At 49.3% G+C, this 19,796-nt stretch overlaps 1 protein-coding gene across 2 annotated transcripts in view; it reads right to left on the bottom strand.

Moving 5' to 3' along the window:
* TMEM150B (transmembrane protein 150B) overlaps positions 1–19,796 on the bottom strand; it is a 122,523-nt gene that overhangs the window by 80,690 nt on the left and 22,037 nt on the right. The gene's annotated exons all lie outside the window — the stretch shown is intronic.

The raw sequence follows: 19,796 nt of genomic DNA, 5'->3' as shown, positions 1-19,796 counted from the left end.
TGAGACAGCGTGCAGTGCCCCATCCCAGTTAAAGGAAGTTCCTTATTTGGCTACTGTGTAAGGTTTGGTCAGTGTACTGTTGGTAAGAAACCACCCCTTCTCAGCAGGCCAGTTTTTCTATATGTAGCTAGAAAAGTGACACGAAGCTCAGATATCCACGCTTTGTCACCTTAGCTGGAGAGAAACTTATTGAGAGAAGACAAAGGCACCACTGGTAAAATCTATCTTCTCCATTGTATGCCTTTTAGTACATTTAAAAATCTCTTTTTGGCAAAAACACTGAAAAATTTGGTTATCATCACTTGATACATTTGCCCTCATGTTAGTGATATTTAACCATAATAGAATTGATGGACAACAGCTGTCCAGAGAATAAACACGGAGGGCCTCATTCTGGCTCACACCATACTTGCCTACCTTGCGTCATCATGGCTCCGCCCCCGCTATACAGTGCCGATAAACTAGGCACTGTATAGCGGGGGCGGAGCTACAATGACGCAATTCAACGCGAATCGCGTCATCGGATCCCCTCGGCCACCCACTTGTTCTCTGCTGTGGGTGGCCGAGGGGGGGAGTGGAGGGCCCGACAAGGAAAACGGGAGGCTTACCCACCCTTCCAGGGGGCCGGAAGGGCCACTCGATTTTTTTATGAGCCTCCCGGCTATTCCAAGAGGGTAGGCAAGTATGGCTCACACGCTATGTCAATGTCAGATGCAGCTGAGCGATTTTTTTGCTCCTGCGCAGTGCGCATGCTTCTAAGTCTCACTGCGCATGTGTCCAGGCTCTGTGTGCGCAGGGGCGCAGCTGCAATTGAGACACATGGTATCAGAAATGTCTTGAAAATGTATTGGGCACTCCTGGGCTGGGACAGGGAGGTGGCTAATCAGACACACAGAGATGGTCTGTCTTATAGGCATGTAGCTTAAGTGGTTGTGAACTCAGACACATAATTATTCCCATTGGAGGCCATATAGTGACAGAGAATCTGCACATACCATAGGGCTGGAACAAGTTTCATTGGAGCGATTGATGGTTGCATACAGCGGCGGCTCCTACCTGCCGCTAGCCATACCTGCCCGGAGAGGGGAGTGGAGGAGAGGAAACAGTTAGCTTGTCAGCTGGGTCCCAGCACCTGCTCAATGGATCTGGCAGGTGCCAGGACCAGCACATTGGCACCAGCGGTGGGTGACTGCGCATGCGCAATTCCCCGGCTTCTATGGACTGCATCGGTTGCAGCCCATAGAAGACAGCTAGGGCTGACGAGACAGGGAGTGGCTTCCAATAGAGCTGCATCTGGGTTCACTGACACTGAGCTGGGTGGTGGATTTTACCTGGGGGGGGCTGCAGTTCTGTGCTACAGACCACGTTTTAAGAAACAGTGGAGGGTTATAGAGCCCCATTTAAGTTATAGCTTCCACACAGTGTTACATTGTCATAAGGAAAAATACCCTCCACTAAGCATCACTAGGGGCGTAGAGAGGGGAAGGGGGGGGTACTAATTACCCGGGCTTGTCGTAGGTCCCGGGTCAGCTGCTAAATGGAAGTGATGCTGAGGGAGCGATGCTGAGTGATGCTGAGGAAACAAATGTCCCCCTGTGTGGCCACAAACACCCCTCGTCGGAAAACTACTTTTACCTTTTTTTTTAGTGGGCGTGGCCACGCCTACTTAGTGTCAGCTTCTTGACTAACTAATCACTGGAAGCTTAGGGTTAGTTTAATTTACACAAATGCTGACTTGCACTACATTCTTAATACTATTGGGACACTTCTGGATTTAAATTACATGAAATCCTCTAAATCTGTTTTTCTCTAAGGGCCATAGGGGGTCATTCCGAGGTAATCGCACGTAGCAACTTTTAGCTGCCCGTGTGATCAACTATACGCCGCCTATGTGGGAGGGCTTTTATGCATAGCAGGGCTGCGATCGCTTGTGCAGCCGTACTATGCAAAAACATTTTGTGCAGTTTCTGAGTAGCTTTCAAGTTACTCATCCGCTTCGATGTCTTTAGCCTGTCCGGTCCCGGAATTGACGTCAGACACCCGCCCTGCAAACGCCTGGATACGCCTGCGTTGGACTCACCACTCCCAGAAAACGGTGAGTTGCCGCCCCGGAACACCTTCCTGCTGTCAATCTTCCTGCGATCGCGGCAGCGATCGCTTTCTTCGTTCTTCTTAACGTTGCCGAGCGACATTTGTCACTGGGCAATGACGTGCTTGCGCATTGCGGCCACCGCGCATGCACAGAACCGATCTGTTCGCACCGCTGCGAAAAACAGCAGCGTGCGAACGGGTTGGAATGACCCCCTAAGTTTGTTCGCTAATGGGCAAAACCATGTGCACTGCAGGGGGGCAGATATAACGTGCAGAGAGAGTTAGATTTGGGTGGGGTGTGTTCAAACGGATATCTAAATTGCAGTGTAAAAATAAAGTAGCCAGTATTTACCCTGCACAGAAACAAAATAGCCCACCCAAATCTAACTGTCTCTGCACATGTTATATCTGCCCCACCTGCACTGCACATGGGGGGTCATTCCGAGTTGATCATAGCTGTGCTAAATTTAGCACAGCTACGATCAGGCACTCAGACATGTGGGGCAGTGGCGGAACTAGCGAGCGGTGGGCATCGGTGCGACAAAATGCTTTGGGCCCCCCTCTCATCCTATCCAAGTCCACTCCCTCACCCCTGGAGAGAATCTGGTTAGGGGGACCTGCTCAGGGCCAGGGAAATGGATACCTGGCAACAGTGCTGTAACTAGACATTTTAGCTCTGTGTGCAAAAAACGGCATCGAAGTCCCCCCACTCCATTCAAAACAGGGGCAGTGCGCGCCGTAGTCGCGGCCAGAAAATATAGGGGCGTGCCTTTGTGGGAAAGGTGTGTGGCCACAAAATAATTCCAATTCATATAACTATCAAACAAATAACAAGTGGCGCTTGACAATCAGAAAGTTTGAAAACATTTATTTTAAAAAATATATATAAGAATTACAACAACCTCCCGGGGGTAAATAACAATGTTAAAACATCACATTAATACTGTATTGTAGCTACGTGTTCAGACTATAATATGAACACCAATTAAAGATGATCTTATTTACATGCAGTTAATTATTAATAGCACCTGGAAGGTTATAAACTGGGTTCAGTATGTGCACAAAAATATAAGGCTGTTAAATGCTTTGTCAGAACAAGAATCACTCACGGCTGTGTGCTTTAGAAGAATTACATATGTTACGGATTATTAGCAGTAAGCGGCTGGTGCAGGTAGAATAAATTGAAATTTAGCTGCACATATACCGCTGGGCAGGAGCTTTTTCGGTCCCTGCTCCCTGGTGTTGTCCCGTTGTCTGGATAGAGACACACACCAGAGCCTCAGCGGATGGAATGGATGCCGCGCCGTGCGGGGAGTCCCGATGAGCCGTCCTTACCCGATCCACACCACCTCCGGTACCTCCGTACTTTCCAAACGGAGACAATCAGCTGGTATTCCGGAGTTGTTATGGTGATCGGTCCGGGTGTATTCGGCCAGCAATCGGCTTTTCTTGGATGAAACGGACACCCGGTGTAATCTCCGTGCGCCGGGCTGCGCCGGGCTAGGTAGGAACGGCACCTGTGACTTCTACCGCCCCAACTTGAGATGGGCGGCTGGGGCTGTAAAGGTGAGGACTGCAGAACGAGTGTTCCTGACTGCAGTAGTCAGAACCGGGCTCCTGTGTACGGTTACTGGATCAATTAAAAGCAGACAGCAGTGTAGATCCCTGGAGTGCAGAGCCTGTATCCTTAACGGTGCACAGTAGTCTCCATTATTCAAATTACGCCGCACGGTAGCACCACTACACCAGGTAGAGCCCCTTTTACACCTTACGGCGGACAGATTCCCCTTTTTACACATTACGGCAGACAGCGTCAACCTTTTACACAATACGGCAGACAGCGTCCCTTTTTTACACATTACGGCAGACAGCGTCCCCTTTTTACACATTACGGCAGACAGCGTCCCATTTTTACACATTACGGCAGACAGCGTCCCCCTTTTTACACATTACGGCAGACAGCGTCCCCTTTTTACACATTACGGCAGACAGCGTCCCCCTTTTTACACATTACGGCAGACAGCGTCCCCTTTTTACACATTACGGCAGACAGCGTCCCCTTTTTACACATTACGGCAGACAGCGTCCCCCTTTTTACACATTACGGCAGACATCGTCCCCTGTTTACACATTACGGCAAACAGCGTCCCCTGTTTACACATTACGGCAGACAGCGTCCCCTTTTTACACATTACGGCAGACAGCGTCCCCCTTTTTACACATTACGGCAGACATCGTCCCCTGTTTACACATTACGGCAGACAGCGTCCCCTGTTTACACATTACGGCAGACAGCGTCCCCTGTTTACACATTATGGCAGACAGCGTCCCTTTTAACACATTACGGCAGTTTCCCCTTTTTACACGTTACGGCAGACAGCGTCCCCTTTTTACACATTACGGCAGGGTGACACATGGGAGGGGTAACAGGGAGACGCAGGGTGCTGACAGGGAGAGGTGACAGGATGACACCAGGGAGGGGTGACAGGGAGAGGCAGGGTGCTGCCAGTGACAGGGAGAGGCAGGATAACACCAGGGAGGGGTGACAGGGAGAGGCAGGGTGCTGCCAGGGAGAGGTGACAGGGTAACACCAGGGAGGGGTGACATAGACAGGCAGTGTGATATAAATATTACAATTTGCAGTGCTTACCTACAGCCAAAACTGCAGCGCATTGAAAACAGCTCCATCTTGGGGCTTAACGCTGGGGGCGGTCATGAGATCCCCGGCGCGGGCGGCAAGCAGGACAGCAGAGGAGATCCGATGGTAGCCGGGTCGCAGGTCAGAGCAATCGGGGAGGGACTGAGGAGTGGGGAGGAGAGGGGACTGTGGCCCCTCCTCTTCTCCCAGCCGGAGTGTAGTAGAGCTGACAACAGCTCAGCCTAAACTGCTGCTGGCGTGCCGCGCGATGTTACTGGCGGCAAGTGGAGATGGTGTGGGCGGCATCATAATGAGTAAATGTGACTCATTATGATGCCAGCAGCTTTGGGCCCCTTCACTGCGTTGGGCCCCAGTGCAATGCACTGGTTGCACTGGCGCAAGTTCCGCCACTGATGTGGGGGCATGTCCAGCACAGGGCTAGTCCGCCCCGCATGTAGGTGCCGCCCCTTCCCATCCAGCAGAAATGCAAAAGCATCGCACAGCGACGATGCTTTTGCATTTGAGGAATAACTCCCGGCCAGCGCAGCTCCTGCGGCTGGCTGGGAGAACCCCTTCGCTGCCCGGGTCGCAACAGCTGCATGTGAAGTCACGCAGCCGCCGCGGCAACCCGCCCCAACGGTCCGGCCACGCCTGCGTTGGCCGGACCATGCCCCCTAAACGGCGGCTTAACTCCGCCGTCCAGCCCCCTCCCGCCCAGCGACCGCCTCTGCCTGTGAATCAGGCAGAGGCAATCACTAGGGTACAATGGCCTTCGGCCGTCCAGCATGCGCCGGCGCACTGTGGCACCAGCGCATGTGCAGATCCGACCTGATCGCTGCAATAAACTGCAGTGAGCGATCAGGTCGGAATGACCCCCCTAGTTTTGCTCATTAGCTAACAAATTTGCTGCTGCGGTCAGATCTGAATTAGGCCCTAAGGGGGTAATTCACACCTGATCGCTAGGCTGCGTTTTCTCACAGCCTGCGATCAGGTCCTAACTGTGCATGCGTATGCACCGCAATGTGCAGGCGCGATGGACCGCAGCAACGGGAATCGATGCATAGCGACGGGATGGTGCAAAAAAAGCGATCGTACGGGCGATCGCAAGGTGACTGACAGGAAGAGGGCGTTTGTGGGTGGCAACTGCCCATTTTCAGGGAGTGTCTGGAAAAACGCAGGTGTGTCCAAGCTTTGGAAGGGAGGGTGTCTGACGTCAATTCCGGTCCCGGACAGGCTGACATGATCGCAGCGGCTAAGTAAGTCCTGGGCTGCGCAGAGACTGCATAAAATCAGTTTGTGCAGCTCTGCTACACATGCGTTCGCACACTTGCACAGCTAAAATATACTCTCCCAGTGGCCCTCATTCCGAGTTGATCGCTCGCTAGCTGCTTTTAGCAGCAGTGCAAACGCTAAGCCGCCGCCCTCTGGGAGTGTATCTTAGCTTAGCAGAAGTGCGAACGAAAGGTTAACTGCTCGTGAAATTTTTCATGCAGTTTCTGAGCAGCTCCAGACCTACTCCTACCTTGCGATTACTTCAGTCAGTTTAGTTCCTGCTTTGACGTCACAAACACGCCCTGCGTTCGGCCAGCCACTCCCCCGTACAGACCCGCAGCACGCCGCCACCCCTAACAGAGCCAGAAGACTGTAGAGTGGTGAGTAGGTGGCCAGCGTCCTGGTTAGCGGGTCGCCGGCTCTAATAGCGGCATAAGGGTAGGACCGCGGCACTGCATGCACGCTGCGCTACAGGCTTCAGATGCACTGTGTGACCGCTGTGAGGGGCGGCTGGAGCCACTGCTATTACCCACAAACTAGCATCTATTACAGGGTTTTTTTAACCCACTGTAGTCCTGATTCTGCACCTCAGCCAGTATAAAAACCGGGAAGACCGCGCGCCATTATGGAGATGGGGCCTTCACTATGAGTGGATCCAGCGGCTCACCAGTGCCATTTTCCCATCTGCAGCTTACACAGGTAGCCTGACAGGAAAGCACAGCTCTTCTACACAGACCCCAAAGCACCTCAGCGGTACCAGGGGATCATAGCAAAGGGGGGGAGCAATAATTTGGTGTACTAAGCCCTATTAAGGGTACTTAGTTTGCGACCCAGCTAAGTTTATACTTTAGCTATAGGGGCGCTGTGGGACTGGCTGCAATATACTCTGTGTCTCCCTAGAAGGGCTCTTTATGGGTTAACTGTGCTCTTAACCTATTCCTCACTGTATGTGTGTGTTCTTTTACAATTATCATGTCAAAGGAGTGTGTATCATGCACAGCAGAGTGCTTTTCTCAATCTGGGGGATCTCTACAGTGTACTCAGGATAGGATAATGAAAAGGAGACGCAATATTTAAGGCAGTCTGTAGATGACCTGATGAATACAGATTCAGTGGTCATCCCGGCATCTCAGACCGCTGCTATTTGTCCACAGAAGCGTACTCTGGCCCAAATCATGCAGGCTGATACCGATGATGATGATGATGTATCAGACCCAGAGGAGGGGGAGGTGGACTTGGTAAGGGGGATGCAGCTGTAACACAGGGAATACAGGCCCTGTTTGAAGCTATAAGAGATGTCTTGCACATTCCTGACAAGGTGTCAGAGGATGAGGAGGAATCCTTTTTTAATGTGAAAAAGGAATCCTTTGCTACTTTTCCTGCTTCTAAGGAATTAAGGGCGTCATTCTGAGTTGTTCGCTAACTGCCGTTGTTCGCAGCGCAGCGATCAGGCTAAAAATCTGCATTTCTGCGCATGCGTATGCGCCGCAATGCGCACACGCGTCGTACGGGTCCAAACCCTGTTGTGGTTGTGCACAGGTTCTAGCGAAGTTTTCAGTCGCACTGACGGCCGCAAGAAGATTGACAGGAAGTGGGTGTTTCTGGGTGTCAATTGACCGTTTTCAGGGAGTGTTTGCAAAAACGCAGGCGTGTCTGAAAAAACACAGGCGTGGCTGGGTGTTCGCTGGGCGGGTGTATGACGTCAAATCTGGACACTAATAGGCTGAAGTGATCGCAAGCGCTGAGTTCGCACTTCTGCTAAGCTAAAATACACTCCCCAGTGGGCGGCGGCATAGCGTTTGCACGACTGGTAAAACTAGTTAGTGAGCGATCAACTCGGAATGACCCCCTAAATTCCCTCTTTGAAGCAACTTGGGTTAATCCTGACAGGAAGTTTCAGATTCCAAAACGGTTACTCACATCCTTCCCGTTTCCTCAGCATGATCGGAAAAAATGGGATAACCCACCGATAGCTGACGCATCAGTTTCCTGGCTGTCTCGTGAGATAGTTTTACCTGTTCCTGGGGCAGCTTCATTGAAGGATGCTGCAGACCGCAAGATTGAGACCACTCTCAAATCTCTGTACACAGCTGCGGGGGTGGCCCAAAGACCCACTATAGCTTGTGCATGGATCACTAGGACCATTGCAAAGTGGTCTGGTAATCTAATTGACGGGTTAGATTCCTTATCCAGGGGGGAGATTATTTTACTCCTACAACATATACAAGATTCTGCTAACTTTATGGTGGAGGCCATAAAGGAGATTGGATTGCTCAACCTACGCACCACTGCCATGGCAGTGTCAGCACGCAGAGGCTTGTGGCTACGCCAGTGGACTGCAGATGCGGATTCTTGGAAAGGCATGAAAGCCTACCCTTCACAGGTGAAGCCCTTTTTGGAGATGAACTGGATACGTGGATATCCAAGGCTATGGCGGGTAATCAGAATCAGAATCAGCTTTATTGGCCAGGTGTACTCGCGTACACTAGGAATTGTTTGTGGTACAATGCATCGCCAAGCAGCAACATGAAAGGGGAATACATGGCATAAGAAGGGGGAAAAACATAGCATACATTACAAACATTACACATGAGTTCATACTGCACATTGCAACTGTACAATAGACTCGACATATTATACATGTAAGACTAAAAACGAAGGCTGCTTGGCAGAGCAGCACCGAGGCATCCATCCGCGGCGCCAACTAGAACTCAAACAATGCACATAATACATAGTACCTTCCTTCCGCGGCACCCCCGGCTAGGAAATCCTATTCTGCGCCGACCTTGCAGTCCTTTCGGACAGCAAAGTTTCAAAGTAAGTCCAATGGTTCTTCTACTGCCTTCAAAGGCAATATAAGTAAGCCCAGAAAACCTGCTAATACAGTCTCACAGGATCAGACCTCCGGTTCTCCTTCCGCAAAACCTTCAGCATGACGGTGGGCCGCACTGCCTGGTCAACAGGCAAGTGGGAGCCTGGTTACGATATTTCATTCATGTATGGACCACATCATGCTTAGATCCATTGGTAAAAGATCTTATCGTCCAGGGCTACAGACTGGTATTTCAGGAACTCCCACCTCACAGATTCTTCAAATCAGGCTTACCAGCTTCACCGGAAGCAAGTATGACCTTACAAGCAGCAATTCAAAAACAAGTACATACTCAGGTCATTGTTCCAGTTCCTCTTCAACTGCAAGACAAGGGTTTCTATTCCATCCTGTTTGTGGTACCGAAATCAGACGGTTCGGTGAGGCCCATTTTAAACCTCAAGTCACTGAACTCATACTTACGGGTGTTCAAATTCAAGATGGAGTCTCTGAGAGCGGTGATCTCAGGTCTGGAGGAGGGAGAATTCCTGGTGTCCCTAAATATCAAGGATGCGTACCTTCATATTCCGATATGGCCGCCTCATCAGGCTTATCTAAGGTTTGCGGTACAGGACTGTCACTACCAGTTCCAGGCCCTGTCCTTTGAGCTCTCCACGGCACCGAGGGTGTTTACCAAAGTAATGGTGGAGATGATGTTTCTCCTCCGCAAGCAGGGAGTGAATATAATACCGTACCTGGACAATCTGCTGATAAAAGCACCATTCAGGGAGAAGTTGTTACACAGCATTGCCCTCTCCACACGACTACTCCAGGATCACGGGTGGATTCTGAACCTGCCACAATCTCACCTGGAACCGACACGGAGGCTTCCGTTCCTGGGGATGACTCTGGTTACGGAGGTACAGAAGGTATTCCTTCCTCTGAAAAGGGCATTGGTAATTCAGTCGATGGTTTGGGACGTCCTAAGGCCGACTTGGATATCGGTGCATCTGTGCATTCGCCTCTTGGGAAAGATGGTAGCCTCTTACAAGGCACTGCAGTACGGAAGGTTTCATGCAAGCCCCCTCCAGCTGGATCTGCTGGACAAATGGTCCGGATCGCATCTCCACATGCACCAGAGGATACGTCTGTCACCAAAAGCCAGGATTTCTCTTCTGTGATGGCTACAGGCTTCTCACCTCACGGAGGGCCGAAGGTTTGGGATTCAAAATTGGAGTCTGTTAACCACGGATGCAAGCCTCAGAGGTTGGGGAGCAGTCACCCAAGGGAAACACTTCCAAGGAAAATGGTCAAGTAGGGAAACCATTCTTCCGATCAACGTTCTGGAACTAAGGGCCATATACAACGCCCTTCTGCAGGCGTCTCATCTTCTTCAAGATCGAACCATCAGGTTCAGTCGGACAATGTGATGGCGGTAACATACATAAACTGATAAGGCGGAACGAAGAGCAGAGCAGCAATGGCAGAGGTGACAAGGATTCGCCTCTGGGCAGAGAGGCACACTGTGGTGCTATCTGCGATCTTCATTTCCGGGAGAGGACAACTGGGAAGCAGACGCGACCTCCACCCAGGAGAGTGGGGCCTTCACCCGGAAGTGTTCGGGTGCTTGACTTGTCGGTAGGGGAATCCACAGATCGACATGATGGCCTCTCATCTCAACAAGAAGCTCCAGCGGTATTGCTCCAGGACAAGAGAACAACAGGCAGTGGCGGTGGATGCTCTGGTGACTCTGTGGGAGGGAAAGGGTTCAAGCAATTCTCATTGCTCTTTATTGGTCAGGAAGGGCTTGGTACGCAGATCTACTGGAAATGCTTCTGGAGGACCTGTGGCCTCTACCTCTTTGGGAGGATCTTCTACAACAGGGGCCATTCGTCTATCAAGACTTACTGCAGCTACGTTTGATGGCATGGAGGTTGAGCGTCAAATTCTAGCCCGGAAAGGGATTCCAGACAGGGTAATTCCTACCTTGATCCAAATCAGAAAAGGGGTAACGTCTAAACATTACCACCGAATTTGTAGAAAATACGTCTCTTGGTGTGAGAACAGGAAATTTCCTGTGGTGGAATTTTAGCTGGGTTGTTTTCGTCTTTTTCTGTAGTCTGGTGTGTATGTGGGCCTATGCCTCGGATCCATAAAAGTCCAGATTTCGGCCTTGTCCATTTTTTTCCAGAAACAGTTGGCTTCCCTGCCTGAGGTTCAGACCTTCTTAATAGGGGTTCTGCACATCCAACCACCCTTTGTGCCTCCCACGGCACCTTGAGATCTCAATGTGGTGTTGCAGTTCCTGCAATCCAATTGGTTTGAGCCTTTACAGGAGGTAGATGTAAAGTTTCTTACGTGGTAGACCATCACACTATTGGCCTTGGCTTCAGCAAGGCGTGTTTTCGGAATTAGGGGCCTTGTCTCACAAGAGCCCCTATTTCATTTTTCACGAAAATAGAGCTGGACTCAGAACTCGTGAGCAGTTTCTTCCAAAGGTGGTGTCTGCGTTTCATATCAACCAACCTATTGTGGTGCCGGTGGTTACCGACGCCTCTTCTACTTCAAAGTCCCTGGACGTTATGAGGGTTTTGAAAGTCTATGTGACAGGACAGCTCGTCACAGGAAATCGGACTCGCTGTTTGTTCTCTATGATCCTAATAAAATTGGGTGTCCTGCTTCAAAGCAGACAATTGCACGCTGGATCATGCTTAATATCCAGCATGCTTATTCCACGGCAGGTTTGCCGTGTCCAAAATCTGTACAGGCCCACTCTACTAGGTCGGTGGGTTCTTCCTGGGCGGCTTCCTGGGGTGTCTCGGCTTTACAGCTCTGCCGAGCAGCTACTTGGTCAGGTACGAACACGTTTGCTAAGCTCTACAAGTTCGATACTTCTGAGGACCTTCAGTTTGGTCAATCAGTTCTGCAGCACTCTCCCACCCGGTTTAGGAGCTTTGGTACATCCCCATGGTACTAACGTGGACCCCAGTATCCTCTAGGACGTAAGAGAAAATAGGAATTGAATTACCTACTGGTAAATCCTTTTCTCGTAGTCCGTAGAGGATACTGGGCGCACGCCCAGTGCTTCGTTATCCTGCACTGTTACTTGGTTAAGTAATGTTGGTTCAGCTGTTGCTGTACCTGTTCATGTTGGGTTAACATGTTTTTCTTCTTGTTTGCTGGTTCGAATCTCACCACTATCCTTTCTGAATCCTTCTCTCAAGATATGTCCGTCTCCTCGGGCACAGTTTCTAGACTGAGTCTGGTAGGAGGGGCATAGAGGGAGCAGCCAGTGCACACTATTGATTTCTTAAAGTTCCCAAGGTTCTTAGTGGACCCATCTATACCCTATGGTACTAATGTGGACCCCAGTATCCACTACGGACTACGAGAAAAGGATTTACCGGTAGGTAATTAAAATCCTATTTATAGCTCAGGCTCATACTGTACTGACAGTCCTAGTCTCCAGCAATATCCTACATATGCTGGTGATAGGTGCGGAAGCCATGTAGACAGTGCTTTTTCTGTGGTGGCACTCGGGTAAGCTGTACCGGAACCAGTTTTTGGTGTTGTTTTTAATTCTTTTAACTAGTTACAGAAACTGAAATCTTTTCAGAAATTAATAAAATAAGCGCCTGAAGGCTTAATCAGGGAATGGAAGCTATTATACATCCTGTATCAACTTGTTACTGTAGGTGAGTGCTGTCACTGGCACTGAGTGCAGACATTTGTGGATGAATAAGTGATGCCATTTTGGGCATTACTGAGCCAATCAATTATGGACCAATAAGAACTATCTGCATATGTCCATTTCTCCCTTAGTTAATCATAAGTACAGACCTGTGTATGGGGTGAGCAAACAGCGCCAAAAAAATATATGCAGTGGACACAAGTTTTTCACAGTATGTCAGCTTAAAAATAACCCCAAAAAACAGTCTCTACATGCCACTCCCTAAAAACATAAAGGGCGTCTGCTACCTCTTAAATGGGTTCTGCACTAGTACGAGTGCAGGATAAGGATTAAAGTTGGAAGTGATGGATAAGATCTGAGCGACCAATGGTGGCAGAAGAATAAAAAGGACTGCTGATATTAATTAAAAGAAGGGGGTTTATTTATGAACAGAAAGATGTTTTATATATATAAAAAGACTTATAAAAACACATAACTGGCCAAAACGGGGTTACAACATCCAAGGTGCTAAATACTAGCACGATGGGACCCTAGGCACATAACAATGAAAAAGCATCAGAATTAAACTGGCAAGAGAACAGTTTAAAATTTACATGGAGCACATAAAAAGTTTGAAAGCAAATTAAAAAGCATGGGGTTACTAAAAAATACAATTCAAATGTTAAAAATTAAAAATTAAAAACACGGAATAGATGAGGGATAAAAAGAGATTTGGAATGCAATTATAATAATGGAGATGGATGGAAGTAGCTTAACTGAGGATTCAGTAGTATCAGGATTCAGCCAACGCGTTTCGTCTGGTCTGACTTCATCAAGGGGTATCTTTTGGCCAGTTATGTGTTTTTATGTCTTTTTATATATATAAAACATCTTTCTGTTCATAAATAAACCCCCTTCTTTTAATTAATATCAGCAGTCCTTTTTATTCTTCTGCCACCATTGGTCGCTCAGATCTTATCCATCACTTCCAACTATAAGTACAGACCTCTCTACTGTCACACAGGAAGCTACTGTATGAGACACAACATACTTATAGTGGGAAGGAGAGCTTAGCTCTGGGCACAGGGTTCAGGAGGCATCTAAAAATAAGATGTAAAATAAGATTTTACTTACCGATAAATCTATTTCTCGTAGTCCGTAGTGGATGCTGGGGACTCCGTCAGGACCATGGGGATTAGCGGCTCCGCAGGAGACAGGGCACAAAAAATAAGAATTTACTTACCGATAATTCTATTTCTCGGAGTCCGTAGTGGATGCTGGGGTTCCTGAAAGGACCATGGGGAATAGCGGCTCCGCAGGAGACAGGGCACAAAAAGTAAAGCTTTCCGATCAGGTGGTGTGCACTGGCTCCTCCCCCTATGACCCTCCTCCAAGCCTCAGTTAGGTACTGTGCCCGGACGAGCGTACACAATAAGGGAGGAATTTTGAATCCCGGGTAAGACTCATACCAGCCACACCAATCACACCGTACAACTTGTGATCAAACCCAGTTAACAGTATGATAACAGAGGAGCCTCTGAAAGATGGCTTCCTAAACAATAACCCGAATTAGTTAACAATAACTATGTACAATTATTGCAGATAATCCGCACTTGGGATGGGCGCCCAGCATCCACTACGGACTCCGAGAAATAGAATTATCGGTAAGTAAATTCTTATTTTCTCTATCGTCCTAGTGGATGCTGGGGTTCCTGAAAGGACCATGGGGATTATACCAAAGCTCCCAAACGGGCGGGAGAGTGCGGATGACTCTGCAGCACCGAATGAGAGCACTCCAGGTCCTCCTTAGCCAGAGTATCAAATTTGTAAAATTTTACAAACGTGTTCTCCCCTGACCACGTAGCTGCTCGGCAAAGTTGTAATGCCGAGACCCCTCGGGCAGCCGCCCAAGATGAGCCCACCTTCCTTGTGGAGTGGGCCTTTACAGATTTAGGCTGTGGCAGGCCTGCCACAGAATGTGCAAGTTGGATTGTGCTACAGATCCAACGAGCAATCGTCTGCTTAGACGCAGGAGCACCCATCTTGTTGGGTGCATACAATATAAACAACGAGTCAGATTTTCTGACTCCAGCTGTCCTTGCAATATATATTTTTAATGCTCTGACAACGTCCAGTAACTTGGAGTCCTCCAAGTCACTTGTAGCCGCAGGCACTACAATAGGCTGGTTCAGATGAAATGCTGACACCACCTTAGGGAGAAAATGCGGACGAGTCCGCAGTTCTGCCCTGTCCGAATGGAAAATCAGATATGGGCTTTTGTAAGATAAAGCTGCCAGTTCTGACACTCTCCTGGCCGAAGCCAGGGCTAGTAACATGGTCACTTTCCATGTGAGATATTTTAAATCCACCTTTTTTAGTGGTTCAAACCAATGAGATTTTAGAAATTCCAAAACCACATTGAGATCCCACGGTGCCACTGGAGGCACCACAGGAGGCTGTATATGCAGCACTCCCTTAACAAAAGTCTGGACTTCAGGAACTGAAGCCAATTCTTTTTGAAAGAAAATCGACAGGGCCGAAATTTGAACCTTAATAGATCCCAATTTGAGACCCATAGACAATCCTGATTGCAGGAAATGTAGGAATCGACCCAGTTGAAATTCCTCCGTCGGAGCACTCCGATCCTCGCACCACGCAACATATCTTCGCCAAATGCGGTGATAGTGTTGCACGGTTACTTCCTTCCTTGCTTTAATCAAAGTAGGAATGACTTCTTCCGGCATGCCTTTTTCCTTTAGGATCCGGCGTTCAACCGCCATGCCGTCAAACGCAGCCGCGGTAAGTCTTGAAACAGACAGGGACCCTGCTGAAGCAAGTCCCTCCTTAGAGGTAGAGGCCACGGATCTTCCGTGATCATCTCTTGAAGTTCCGGGTACCAAGTCCTTCTTGGCCAATCCGGAACCACTAGTATCGTTCTTACGCCTCTTTGCCGTATAATTCTCAATACTTTTGGTATGAGAGGCAGAGGAGGAAACACATACACCGACTGGTACACCCAAGGCGTTACCAGCGCGTCCACAGCTATTGCCTGCGGATCTCTTGACCTGGCGCAATACCTGTCCAGTTTTTTGTTGAGGCGAGACGCCATCATGTCCACCATTGGTCTTTCCCAACGGGTTACCAGCATGTGGAAGACTTCCGGATGAAGTCCCCACTCTCCCGGGTGAAGGTCGTGTCTGCTGAGGAAGTCTGCTTCCCAGTTGTCCACTCCCGGGATGAACACTGCTGACAGTGCTATCACATGATTCTCTGCCCAGCGAAGAATCCTTGCAGCTTCTGCCATTGCACTCCTGCTTCTTGTGCCGCCCTGTCTGTTTACATGGGCGACTGCCGTGATGTTGTCCGACTGGATCAACACCGGTTTTCCTTGAAGCAGAGGTTCTGCCTGGCTTAGAGCATTGTAGATTGCTCTTAGTTCCAGAATGTTTATGTGAAGAGACGTTTCCAGGCTCGTCCACACTCCCTGGAAGTTTCTTCCTTGTGTGACTGCTCCCCAGCCTCTCAGGCTGGCGTCCGTGGTCACCAGGATCCAATCCTGTATGCCGAATCTGCGGCCCTCCAATAGATGAGCACTCTGCAACCACCACAGAAGAGATACCCTTGTCCTTGGAGACAGGGTTATCCGCTGGTGCATCTGAAGATGCGACCCTGACCATTTGTCCAACAGATCCCTCTGGAAAATTCGTGCATGGAATCTGCCGAATGGAATTGCTTCGTAAGAAGCCACCATTTTTCCCAGGACTCTTGTGCATTGATGTACAGACACCTTTCCTGGTTTTAGGAGGTTCCTGACAAGCTCGGATAACTCCTTGGCTTTTTCCTCCGGGAGAAAAACCTTTTTCTGAACCGTGTCCAGAATCATCCCTAGGAACAGCAGACGAGTTGTCGGCATTAACTGGGATTTTGGAATATTCAGAATCCAGCCGTGCTGTTTTAGCACTTCTTGAGACAGTGCTAATCCCCTCTCTAGCTGTTCTCTGGACCTTGCCCTTATTAGGAGATCGTCCAAGTATGGGATAATTAATACGCCTTTTCTTCGAAGAAGAATCATCATCTCGGCCATTACCTTTGTAAAGACCCGAGGTGCCGTGGACAATCCGAACGGCAGCGTCTGAAACTGATAGTGACAGTTTTGTACAACGAACCTGAGGTACCCCTGGTGTGAGGGGTAAATTGGAACGTGGAGGTACGCATCCTTGATGTCCAAGGACACCATAAAGTCCCCTTCTTCCAGGTTCGCTATCACTGCTCTGAGTGACTCCATTTTGAACTTGAACTTCTTTATGTACAGGTTCAAGGACTTCAGATTTAGAATAGGTCTTACCGAGCCGTCCGGCTTCGGTACCACAAATAGAGTGGAATAATACCCCTTTCCCTGTTGTAGAAGAGGTACCTTGACTATCACCTGCTGAGAGTACAGCTTGTGAATGGCTTCCAAAACCGTCTCCCTTTCGGAGGGGGACGTTGGTAAAGCAGACTTCAGGAAACGGCGAGGCGGATCTGTCTCTAGTTCCAACCTGTACCCCTGAGATATTATCTGCAGGATCCAGGGATCTACCTGCGAGTGAGCCCACTGCGCGCTGAAATTCTTGAGACGACCGCCCACCGCCCCCGAGTCCGCTTGAGAAGCCCCAGCGTCATGCTGAGGCTTTTGTAGAAGCGGGGGAGGGCTTCTGTTCCTGGGAAGGAGCTGCCTGTTGGTGTCTCTTCCCCCTTCCTCTGCCTCGTGGCAGATATGAATATCCCTTTGCTCTCTTGTTTTTAAAGGAACGAAAGGGCTGCGGTTGAAAAGTCGGTGTCTTTTTCTGTTGGGGAGTAGCTTGAGGTAAAAAGGTGGATTTCCCGGCTGTAGCCGTGGCCACCAAATCTGATAGACCGACTCCAAATAACTCCTCCCCTTTATACGGCAAAACTTCCATATGCCGTTTTGAGTCCGCATCGCCTGACCACTGTCGCGTCCATAAACTTCTTCTGGCCGAAATGGACATAGCACTTACCCGTGATGCCAGTGTGCAGATATCCCTCTGTGCATCACGCATATAAAGAAATGCATCCTTTATTTGCTCTAAAGACAGTAAAACATTGTCCCTATCCAGGGTATCAATATTTTCAATCAGGGACTCTGACCAAGCTACTCCAGCACTGCACATCCAGGCTGTCGCTATAGCTGGTCGTAGTATAACACCTGTATGTGTGTATATACTTTTTTGGATATTTTCCATCCTCCTATCTGCTGGATCTTTAAGTGCGGCCGTCTCAGGAGAGGGTAACGCCACTTGTTTAGATAAGCGTGTGAGCGCCTTGTCCACCCTAGGAGGTGTTTCCCAGCGCGCCCTAACCTCTGACGGGAAAGGGTATAAAGCTAATAACTTCTTTGAAATTAGCATCTTTTTATCGGGGGCAACCCACGCTTCATCACATACATCATTTAGTTCTTCTGATTCAGGAAAAACTATAGGTAGTTTTTTCACACCCCACATAATACCCTGTTTAGTGGTACCTGTAGTATCAGCTAAATGTAACGCCTCCTTCATTGCCAAAATCATATAACGTGTGGCCCTACTGGAAAATACGGTTGATTTGTCACCGTCGCCACTGGAATCAGTGCCTGTGTCTGTGTCGACCGACTGAGGCAAAGGGCGTTTTACAGCCCCTGACGGTGTTTGAGGCGCCTGGACAGGCACTAACTGATTGTCCGGCCGTCTCATGTCGTCAAACGACTGCTTTAGCGTGTTGACACTATCCCGTAATTCCATAAATAAAGGCATCCATTCTGGTGTCGACCCCCTAGGAGGTGACATCCCCATATTTGGCAATTGCTCCGCCTCCACACCAATATCGTCCTCATACATGTCGACACACACGTACCGACACACAGCAGACACACAGGGAATGCTCTTAACGAAGACAGGACCCCACTAGCCCTTTGGGGAGACAGAGGGAGAATTTGCCAGCACACACCAAAAGCGCTATATATGACAGGGATAGCCTTATAATAAGTGCTCCCTGTATAGCTGCTTTTATAATATAATTTTTGCCACTATTTTGCCCCCCCTCTCTTGTTTTACCCTGTTTCTGTAGTGCAGTGCAGGGGAGAGACCTGGGAGCCGTCCTGACCAGCGGAGCTGTGTAAGGAAAATGGCGCTGTGTGCTGAGGAGATAGGCCCCGCCCCTTTTCCGGCGGGCTCGTCTCCCGCTCTTTAGTGTATTCTGGCAGGGGTTAAATATCTCCATATAGCCCCCGGAGGCTATATGTGAGGTATTTTTTAGCCAAATAGGTTTTCATTTGCCTCCCAGGGCGCTCCCCTCCCAGCGCCCTGCACCCTCAGTGACTGCCGTGTGAAGTGTGCTGAGAGGAAAATGGCGCACAGCTGCAGTGCTGTGCGCTACCTTTAGAAGACTGAGGAGTCTTCTGCCGCCGATTCTGGACCTCTTCATGTTTCAGCATCTGCAAGGGGGCCGGCGGCGAGGCTCCGGTGACCATCCAGGCTGTACCTGTGATCGTCCCTCTGGAGCTGATGTCCAGTAGCCAAGAAGCCAATCCATCCTGCACGCAGGTGAGTTCACTTCTTCTCCCCTAAGTCCCTCGTTGCAGTGATCCTGTTGCCAGCAGGACTCACTGTAAAATAAAAAACCTAAGCTAAACTTTCTCTAAGCAGCTCTTTAGGAGAGCCACCTAGATTGCACCCTTCTCGGCCGGGCACAAAAATCTAACTGAGGCTTGGAGGAGGGTCATAGGGGGAGGAGCCAGTGCACACCACCTGATCGGAAAGCTTTACTTTTTGTGCCCTGTCTCCTGCGGAGCCGCTATTCCCCATGGTCCTTTCAGGAACCCCAGCATCCACTAGGACGATAGAGAAATAAAGCTTTAGGATCAGGTGGTGTGCACTGGCTCCTCCCCCTATGACCCTCCTCCAAGCCTCAGTTAGGATACTGTGCCCGGACGAGCGTACACAATAAGGAAAGATTTTGAATCCCGGGTAAGACTCATACCAGCCACACCAATCACACCGTACAACTTGTGATCTGAACCCAGTTAACAGTATGACAACGTAGGAGCCTCTGAACAGACGGCTCACAACAATAACAACCCGATTTCTTTGTAACAATAACTATGTACAAGTATTGCAGACAATCCGCACTTGGGATGGGCGCCCAGCATCCACTACGGACTACGAGAAATAGATTTATCGGTAAGTAAAATCTTATTTTCTCTAACGTCCTAGTGGATGCTGGGGACTCCGTCAGGACCATGGGGATTATACCAAAGCTCCCAAACGGGCGGGAGAGTGCGG

This window comes from Pseudophryne corroboree, chromosome 10, assembly GCF_028390025.1.
Source record: "Pseudophryne corroboree isolate aPseCor3 chromosome 10, aPseCor3.hap2, whole genome shotgun sequence".
NCBI classification, from domain to species: Eukaryota; Metazoa; Chordata; class Amphibia; order Anura; family Myobatrachidae; genus Pseudophryne; species Pseudophryne corroboree.
The sequence above is the reverse complement of the archived record's forward strand: the minus strand, read 5'-3'. Positions and strand labels throughout refer to the sequence as shown.